General features: G+C 31.8%; 1 long non-coding RNA gene across 1 annotated transcript; it reads right to left on the reverse strand.

The window, feature by feature from the left end:
* On the reverse strand, positions 9,772-10,520 carry LOC108660912. The gene is made up of 2 exons (XR_001926619.1): positions 10,483-10,520; positions 9,772-9,832 (listed from the first exon to the last, which is right to left on the reverse strand). It is a non-coding gene; the product is annotated as an uncharacterized LOC108660912 (long non-coding RNA).

Consider the following 10,949-nt stretch of genomic DNA (forward strand, 5'->3'; position numbering starts at 1 on the left):
ATTTCATTTCTAGTACCTCAATTCACCAAACATTATTCAAATAACACCAATTTCAGAATCAAAACCCTTCCATTTCTTCATGGAAAAATTCGGCCATTATAGTGCACTAACACCGTGATTTTTCCTACTTAATTTTTTCACCATTATTCATCATTTTCTAAGCCATTTCTCTTAAAATAATAACAATCAATCACCCACACACATCAAGGAAGATTCGGCCATGAAAATTCATGGGGAAAATGGATTCCTTTCTTGCTGTTTTGCTTCTAAATATGCTAAATCAACTAAAAACACTAACATATCTTAAAATCAAATCAATCCAATATCTTTCTCTCTCCTTACCCATTTTGACCAGCCATGAATTCATCATGAAAACATGTAATTTAACCATCAAAAATAAAGAATGCATGGGAAAGGTAGATCACAAGTCAAAATCAGAAATTTTACCTTTTGTTACTTGTTTCCTTGAATTTCCCACACTTTTCTCTTGAAATTCTTCATCTAGGGTTTGTTCTTCCTTTCTTTCCCTTTCTTCCTTGCTTGGCTGAATATTTGGAGAGATAATGGGCTGATTTATGCTGATTTTAAAGTTAAATAATAAAATATCCTCAGCTTGACACATGGCATGTTTCCATTGGTTCAAATTTTAAATATTTGATTTTTAATTCTTAAATTCTCTACCACACATTTCTCATTTTTATCCATTTCCATGATGAATAAAATCCCTTGGTTTGGATAAATTTCAGGGTGAAAATTTACCGATTTGCCCCTGGGATGACAAAATTACCATTTCGCCCTTATACTCCAAATTATATCGAAATTAAAATTTTTCACTTCTAAACTTGAAATCATACTTCAATTACTCAAATCATACTCCAATAAGTCAAATGGGGCTAAAAAAATCTTTTCTAAAATTCCTATTTTGTCTCCAAGTAGCAAATGATCATTTTGCCCATGGATAGTGAAAATTTCGGTTTGACTCCAAATTGATCCTCGAACTCCAAATCACCATTTTAAATCATTCTTGGATTGTAAAACTCTTAATTTCACCTTAAAATTCCTATTTGAACTAGTTCGAGGCTTAATCGACTTAATGGTACCATTAGGGGTAATATCGTCTTTTAACGATTTCTCAAACTTCTTAAATATGCAACCATTCTATTGAGCATGTAAATGATATCGTAATTATTTTATAGAACAGAGTTTCACATTATTCTTCTTTATTCCTCTTTTTCTTGAAAGAACTCAAAATATTTTTTTTCAATTAAAAACATTCATTGACTAAATTTATATGCATAATAATGTTTTTTCATTAAATTATTCTAAATTATGTTATTTTTTAAAGATATTTCCAAAGAAAAAAAAGAATAAAGGTGAATAAAAAAATTAGAAAAAAATTAGAAAAGGTGCAGAAAGCAAAACATTTTTTAATTGGTTTCGTTGCCCGTTTCTTCAATATATTTTTCTTTCCTTTTTTTTTATTTAGTTTTCTTGCCCACTTTTTCAATTTTATCTCTTCTTTTTTTAGATAAAAAGACTAAAATACCCTTAGAACACTTTTATGAACCCTACACCTTAAAACCAATATATTATAGAGGTCTTAATGAAGTTGAAAGTGACATCGTGGCTGTGTTAAATTTCTTGATACCTTTATTGAAAATAAATCTAAATTGCAAAATTTATATTTGATGTATTAAAATGGATAAATTTTATATATTATTAGTGAAAACACCTCCAATTGCATTTCTATGAAAAGCATCATTCTCAATTGTCGTTGTGAACATTGTTCAAAGCAACATGATTTGTTTATTCACTCATTTTAGATAAAATCATTTAATAATTTTTTCTGATTTTTACGAGTTTTATTTCTGATTGATCTCAATTGTTATGGGTTCAGGTCAGTAGAGGTTTGCGTCTTTCTCAATTGATCTCAACTAGTATAACAGCGCGAGAATCCTACATATCCTTTGAAGAACTACTTAGAGGGTAACGTGGTACTTGTAGCCGTTAGTTTTCTGAAGTAACATAGATTCAATCTTTGCTGAATGAGCTCAAAGTTAATCTTTCTGGTTCACCAATTAGATATTGTGATAATCTCAATGCAACTTATACATGTGTGGATCCGACCTTTCGTATAAGGATGAAAACATACGGATTTATATTTTCTTTTTGTTCGAGAAGTGGTGAATCATGGCCAGTTGCAAGTTAAGCATTTCTCTAAAGTTGATCAGTTAGTAGATGCACTTACCAAGCGTCAAAGCTGTTATTATTTGTTATTCATTTACATAGTCATATAAAGAAGAGAGATGCTATTAAGTGTCCTAAGTTTTATTTATTTATTTTTAACATGAAGAAGGAAATTGTTAAAAGTATTATTTTTAGAAGACATAACGTTCAAAAAAGTGTCTGAACTAGTAAAAAATATTCAAATAAGCATTTATTCTTCTATTACATCCAATCAAACCCTTATAATTATATTTTGGGTCAAATAAATTTTTATAATTAATAGTTGACTAATTACAATTAGTAAAAATATCACTTGTTATTTGATATCCACATGGAGATGATGTGGTATTGATGTGTCGAGGTAAAAATTGTCACATATCCATGTCATTATGCCACATCAACATGCCATGTTATTATCTATTATGACATTTCAACATGTCGTGTCAGCATCATATATTATAGATTTACAAGTAGTACTTTGACTAGGTCAATCATTAGTTATAAGAGCTTATTTAATATAAAATAAAAGTATAAGAGTTTAGTTTGACTCAAAATAAAAATATAGAAATTTGATTAAATGTAATAAAAGAATAAAGACTTATTTGAATTTTCTTAAATAGTTTAGAATTTTTTAGATAATCTACTTTTTTAAAATTATTCTAGTATTTAATGGAATACGACTTACATGTCATGAAAACATCATTTAAGGGAAAATAAAGTGATGAAACAATATCTTAGTCAACCCTAAAGAAGTTAGGCAATTGAAGAAATTAACAGAGCCAGAATGAAATGCTTTACTTCTAACTTTTGACTATGGTTATGGTGTTAATAATGAAGAATGGAATACAAAACGAGCAGACAGTTTTGAGTTCTAAAGGAGTGGGTGCATCTCCTTTGACCAAGTGGCAGAAGTGGTGCAACCGATCATAAATTATTCCAATTTCTTCCAAGCTTCAATTTTCCAACAAAGTTGGATTTGACATGTGGAACTTATATTGGTCTCTCCATAACTATGAGTAAATAGTTTTAATACTGAGAGTTGGACCAACCAGCTCCCAACCACCTTATCCTCATTGGTCAATCCTAACGATTAATTAACTACCCGTCTACCATTTCCTCTAGCTGCTGCTTTCAACATTACACATGAACTGATTAAGCCAACATGTGTTTGGGTGCATATGTAATCATAAATCAAATGGTAGGAGATAGTCTTTTATCTCACCTTCTCTTTTGACTTTTCATATTCGAATCCCAAACCTTCAAATTGGAGTACTCTTTAGGGTTTTAACTACTAGGGCGTCTCTTTGGGACATTGATTAAGACAATTGTCAAAACACATGCGAGAGAAAGACTATCTCTTAGTCATGTTTACATCTAAACAGTTGAAGCTGTGGGTCGGATGCTTTTCATAGATTAAAATCATTAATTCGATTGCCATTCCTACCAAATTTATATTTGACATGCTCTTATTCGGAGAATCTTAATTCTCCAATATAGAAACCATTGATTGAAACTCTCTTCTCCAATAGAGTGACTCTTGGGCCCAGAGAGTAGGCATAGTAAATGAGCTACCCAGAGAAATATGGGACCACGTATTTCCTTGTCAATTTAATTACAAATTAAATAAAATGCATTAATTTCCAGCTTGATTTACAGAATCCGTGACCTAACAAGAAATTTATTCAATATATGAAAATGTGATATAGAAGGTACAGTAATAATGAGAACTAGCTTCCATGCAACACAAATGATAACTAAAACTAATTAATAGCCACCAATTGAACCATCCAATAATTTTAGAACCTAAGTCTTTAATTCATCCTAAAACGGGAAGGATGGGATTGTATGGATGCGGGAGAACTACCCCTTATTGTGTATCTCATGCCCAAGGAGTCGCACACTTATAAAAAACAAAAAATAAAAAACCTCAACAATAATCAATAATTCATTGTAAAAAAACAAATGTGTCTCATATATACTGATTTTACTTAATTAGACTATTCTCCATTTATAAAAAAAGAAGTCTGTTAAATTTCTTTGGCAGAAGAAACATACCTTACAGCTTAAATAGGAGCAAAATAATTATTATTTATTAATGTTATTAAGATTAAATTTAAATATTCCTCTATCATGAGTTTTTTAAAAAATTGAATTAAAATATATGTAATATATTTTTTCTTCTCTCTCTTTTGGATTTTTTACCTCCCTTAACTGATATTAGTCAATCATTCCTTCTGTATCATTTTGTTTGTCTCTATTTAAACTTTTATTGATTTTTTTGTAGGAAACAAGAACCAAGCATGATTAATGAAATTTAAGAATATCAAGGGTCTTTGTCAAGGAATCACATTATTTAGAACCAAAATTCCCTTAAAGGCTTCAAAAAAAAAATTCCCTTAAAGGCTTTCAACTGGCAAACTAGCATACAAAGTCAACAAACACAAGGCAAGAAACAGTGCCAACATGAAGCATACTGGTGCAACTCATAGGTGATCAATTCTATAAGATATGATCACTGAAAATTGTAACATCCTGATGTTAGGTGAGGCTGATCATTCATCAAATACAAATAAAATGCAGCAAAAATAAATTCAAAAGAAATAAATTATGCCTCACCCACTTAGGATCTCTTTCATGCCAAATTGAGTATAGAATTAAATTAATAAATAAAATATATGATCATATTATTTTACCTAAATAACAAAGGTTGATAAATCCTTTGTTAAACCACCAAATCAACCTTCAAAAAGCTCAATCACCTCAGCCTGGTTGTTGCAAACCAAAGTTGTCCAAGAAATCCTTGTGCAGCCTCTAATGGCGATCTACACCGATGAATTAGAAAATCCTTCTTTAAGGATTGGGAGTGCTATGCCTTGACAATGTGCTAGCAAAGATGAGTTTCAAAAACTCATAATCCACACAAAAATTTTGGGGTTGAATACATAAACAAAATCAAGTGAATGAAAAACTATTTTTCTTCAAACAAGGAATGGCAAGACAAAAAGAATTCTAATGTGTCGTTCTCTCTCATTTTTGTTTGGAGGCTATAGCAAGGTATTTGTACCTTGGATTAATTTTAAACCTTAATTGTAAAGCTATTTTGTAATTGCCAACTAATCTAAATTTGGTTAAACAATTTAATTAAGTCCTTAAAAAGCCCAGTTAACTTAATTGTTTAATTTAATCAATTAGGCCCAATAACTTAATTAAACAATTTAGTTAATTAAGCCCAACAATTAATTAAACAATTTTAATTAATTAGGCCCAATGACTTAATTAAACAAATTTAATCAATTAGACTGAATGACTTAATTGTTTAATTTAATTAATTAGGCCCAATGACTTAATTAAATAATTTAATTAATTAGGCCCAATGATTTAATTAAGAAATTTAATTAATTAGGCACAACTTAATTAAACAATTTTAATCAAGTGCTTGAGAAGCTCATAGCTTCTAATTTGATTAAGTCCAACTTAATCACCTCTCCCATTTTATTTTTAACATTCATTTTAGGTGCGTGACCCATTAGGCTTCTAACATGTTCGCAATAAACTCAACATATAATTCTTAAGTTAAACTTAGAATTAGATAAATTTAAACTACTTTAAATTTATCATTAATCAAGTCAACTATCTAGAGTTCATAGACCAAGATTGAGATCTAATAATCCATTATGGCCACCTAAATGTTAAAAGAGTCAAGATGGTTTGACTTAACCTTTCAGTGATCAGTCTTTCAGTGTAATTCATTCCCCCATCATATATCTCGAAGATGATAAGAGCATGTTGCAGTGTCTACTCTTATTGATCTCCATATTTGTTTTTAAAGTTTGATCATCAATTTTATAAAGACTTCTGAAACTCCTTTCATAATCTTCAAGTCGCCTTAGCTAAGGACTTTAATAAGCTAATATCAACCAAGAACAGTTAGGATATGTCCCCTGCATTACTTAGGGTGACGATTCCTATCTGGACCACTCATTTGCCTTCACATACTTCATGCTATACCCAAAAGCATCTTGTTTTGGCATCCTTGGTTAGGCATCCGTAAGGATGAAATCAAAGCATAACACTCTACACATTAGACAACCTAGTATCTCAAGTCTAAGGACTATTTACACAACTAACACATAAGAAGTATTGCATATACACTTGAGTGAAATACCAAATGGACTTATCATGACGGGTCATGTTTAGTGAACTTGCTATCTTAAGCAAGCACCTACATTTTAGTTCCAAGTATCTCTATACTTTAATCTATGAGATCGATTGCTTACTTCTAAAGTAGAAAACATAGAATATACTAGTCTCTAAGCATCATTGATGTCCAGTCTCAATGATACATTGACCAGGAACATTTTGAGATTATGCTTTGATGCATAGGGATCTCATAACTGCAACTTATTATAATTACTTTGTAAGGCATATTAATCTCATGGACTTAATCCAATTAGACGTATAACTCATTATAATTGAAGTCTTATTGACAAAGGAAAACCTTTAATTATTCAACATGAACGATATTGTTGCATGATTGGAATTAAGCCTTAACCAATCCCAATTGGTTGTAGGGCTCATCCCAACACTTGATTACTAATTGTTAATAGGCACAAAAAAGAGTTGAGGATTAAGGCAAGTATATAAGAGTTTAACTCGATATTCCTAAGTCATTTGAAAGAGAAAAGCTTAAATTGGATAATGGAACAAGAAGGGAAATACTGAAATGAAGTGAAAACAACTTAACTTTAATTCAATATTAAGTAGGATCGATGCCTATTGGGGTAAATGTCGATCGTTAGTGTTGAAGGTGTGGAAGGTATTCTGTTTTGGAAAGTTAAGATTGACCCTTAAGTGGGGGAGGTTGATCTTTGGAGCAAGCAATAGTTGGAAAAAGATTTTAATGGTGTAGAATCGACCCTTAAAATGTATAGGTCGATCCATGGCTGTTGGAAACTTAAAAATTCTTCCAAGGTAAGGTAAGATCGATCCTTGGTGAGGTATAGGTTGATCCTTGGAACATCCAACGGCTGGACAAGGCTTTTGTGGGGTAGGATCTACCCCTTGAAGAGGAAGGGTCGATCCTTGATGAACGAACACTTAGAGAAATGTTGGGAGGGTGTAAAATTGACCCTTTGAGATTTTGGTGTCGATTCTTAAAGTGCGGGGGACATTTGGAAGCCAACAGTGAAGCTAGGATCCTTTTTAAGTGCCAACTCATCAAATTCAACCCATTTTAAGTTGCTAGGATCAACGCCCTTAAGCAAAGGGGTTGATCCCAATAGGGTTATATAACAAACATTGGGCAGTTCATCCATTTAAGTTTCAGAAGCTTTTCTTTCTTCTCTTCTTGGTTGAGAGCCTTGCATGCATTCCTTGGGTTGTCGAGCTCTAAAATAATTGATATGAAGTTCGAAAAAGTGAGAAATGAGGTAAGGACAAGTTGTTTTGAGGCACAAATTTCAATTTAATTTGTTTAGATTTTAAATTTAAGTTATGTTTCACACTCAGCAAGTTGTCATTCCTTGGTTGAGGACTTCAAGTAGTTTTCTTGGGTTGATTTTTGATCACCAAGGTAAGGAATAATATATAGATTATAAACATACATTGAGGTGTTTAAATGTTAATTGGAAGTCTAGAAAACTTAGTGATAATGTTGGGAATTTTTTGAATGTTAGGAAAGTGGGAATGTTAATTTGATTAAAGCTCAAGTGTGTGCTAGGAGGTTGGAAGAAAAATGATTGAAGTCTGGTAAAGCTATAGTGAAGTTTTAGAACTGGTTGATTCATAACAATTGGTGGATTGTTGGCTAGTAGGAACTATTGGTCTTAATGGAGTGCTAGAGGGAGAGGGTGAGTAGAACTTAAAAAATATTTTGAAGGTAGCCCTTGAGGTTGAAAAACGTTTTGTGTAATTTTGAAATAGAAAGTTTAAACTTGTTGAAGTTAAAAGACACCAAGTAAGGGGAAGGTAGAGAGAAGTAGACAAAACACAAATATTTATAGCGGTTCAGTCCCATTGACCTACATCCACTACCTTGATCTCCTAATCAAGGTTTTTTGTCACGACCCGGAACTCCCATCGAGCCCGTGACAACCGCCGTGACGTCTCGATCGACATTCATTACCCGGAATGTCAACCGAAACCCCGCAAGGCTTTAATATCAGCCTCTCATTTCCCCTGTGGGTAACTGTTTCCAAATACCACATTCTAAAAGATTTTAAACTATTTCCAACTTAAACAAATAAAATAATAATTTCCATCTCACGGGGTATTTTGGTCATTTATCCCAAAAATCTCAAAATCATCTAAAAATATAGTATGTAAGTGGAAAACACATATTTCATAATCAAAAATAATTTGGATGTCTAAAACATTCGTTTAAAATGGAATTATGACTGTTATAATAAAATAAAAATATTCAATAAAATATTCAATTTTAACATAAAAAGATATTTTAAGAACACTGCATAAATAATTTTTATAGCGTAAAAGCAAAATAAATTCTTACATACCTTAATACAGATAACCAAAGTATAGAATTTAATTTACAGTGACACGTGAGCCCACGAATGACCAAAAGTATCAAAAGAAATGAACCTACAGTCTTTGGATGTGGCAAGTTCAACTGTAATCCTCGCCGATATCAGTTATCTACAATCTATTCTGAGCCTGAAATGGGTGAAAATGAGGGTGGTGAGATTATAAAATCTCAGTGAGTAAGCAAACATCACTCAAAATATCTAAAGTTGAGTAAAAGAAGACTATTAAAACATCAAACTGTAATTTATCATCTTTCAACTTATTTCAACCAAATGAAATCAATTTATTTAAAGCAAGTAATCAGTATGGCTTATGAATTTCTTAAAAAGCTTGGCTCATGCCAAAAATTATTATCATACTCAGTTATTTGGGATACCTTGGCCGAGGGCTATCCCAACTGAGTCCGCCAAGGCTATTAGAAAGTCGTGTTTTTATTTTGAAAACATAGCCATTCCTTGGCGTTGGCCGAGTTTCCCTTCACGTGGTGGTTTGGTGTGAAGTGAACTCTAAAAGTTATACCTCGGGAGTTACCCTACTCGCCTCTCCAACCGAGGTAAAAATATAACAGGATTCTGTGCCCCTCTAAAAGGCTAGTCCACAGAATCCAGCCCACTGTAGCAGGTCAAACCCACCATACAATAAAATCTTGACAGCATGACAAGGCTAATATATTACTACCCAGCCTGCAAGGGTAAAATAAAGCAATTCATACAATTCATAAAAAATACAGCCTAGCAAGTCATGCCAATATAATAACATAAGCCATTAATTCAATTTTAAATTTACAATATATCAATGGTCTCCAATTACTCTATTTTCAAAATCGTTATTTCGTTTCAAGACAATTTATAAAATATTTTCATTTAAACTCATTTTGTTTACAAAACATAAAAATTTACCATTTGAACTTATTTTCATAAAATTCACCAAAACCGAATAAAAACATACTTTAGATAATTAAAATGATGATAAGGTTACTCACCGTATCTAGAGTGGGGATTTTTTAAATGCTCAGACTATTGGTCCTCAAGTGCAATTCCCTTGCCTTTATCGGAGGACTCACCACCTTGATACAGTACAAAATCGAGAAATTCACCACATTGGTACTAAATTGAAATTAAACTAATTTAGACTACTAATGCTTGATATGGAATGCAAAAATGTCTAAATGTTTGCCTAAATGCGGTGTTAGCCTATTTCGGTCTTTTACCCGATAAATTGATATACACGTCCGTTTAAACTCCAAATTAATTTTTTTTCAGTTTTTATACCTCAATTGCACCCAAATTGACTTAATGTCCCTCAGTGTGGTGCAAATTATCAGTCTCGATAGCAAATTACGAAAATACCCCTAGTGGGTAAAAATTTGTATTTTTGCTCCGAAAATTCCCATTATTTTTCTAGGCTCATAATTCATCATTATTCATCATAATTCCTCAAATAAACATCAAGATCAGCAGCCAATATTCCCCTAGAAAATTCAGCATAATGGGTTTCAATGGGAGAAAATTATATTTCTAGCTTATTTTTGCTATATTTCAATATAACTTAACTAAAATCACTTAATTCAATTAAAATCAACCAAAAATCAAGCTCAAAACTCATCCATGGAGGTTTGGCCAGCATGGGTGTCCATACCCACTTTCTAATTTTGCATGGAAATGAGAAAAAAATGCATGGGTAGTGAAAATCACAAGGAAAATCAATGAAATTTACCTTTTTAATGCTTGATTTCTTGATTTCTCTTGATTTTCTCCAAATTTTTCAGGTAGGATTCTTGTTTTTTTTTTTCCCCTTTTCTCCCCTGGTTTGGACAGCTGAAGAAGATGAGAATTCCGGAATTTTTACCTTTTTAAAGGCTAAAATAATATAATATTATTTTATTCATTTTTTTAATGTTTTATTAATTCCTTAAATTCTAGCCATCCATTTGTTTCCAAATTTTCACCATACACTTGTCCCACATATCCATAGCTTAGGTAAAATTCTCAGACTTATCCAAAGTCTTGGTGGAGTAATTTTTGAAATTTACACTTTTGCCCCCGTAAAAGTCAAAAATTACATTTTTGCCCCAAAAACTGAAAAATTGCCCATAGACATATTTTTCATCCCTTATACTCATACCAGTCTCCAATTTGTCAAATTTGATCTAAATTCTCTCAAAATCTCAAATTTTGTTCGCG

The sequence above is a fragment of the Theobroma cacao genome, chromosome 2 (assembly GCF_000208745.1).
Source record: "Theobroma cacao cultivar B97-61/B2 chromosome 2, Criollo_cocoa_genome_V2, whole genome shotgun sequence".
Classification (NCBI taxonomy): Eukaryota; Viridiplantae; Streptophyta; class Magnoliopsida; order Malvales; family Malvaceae; genus Theobroma; species Theobroma cacao.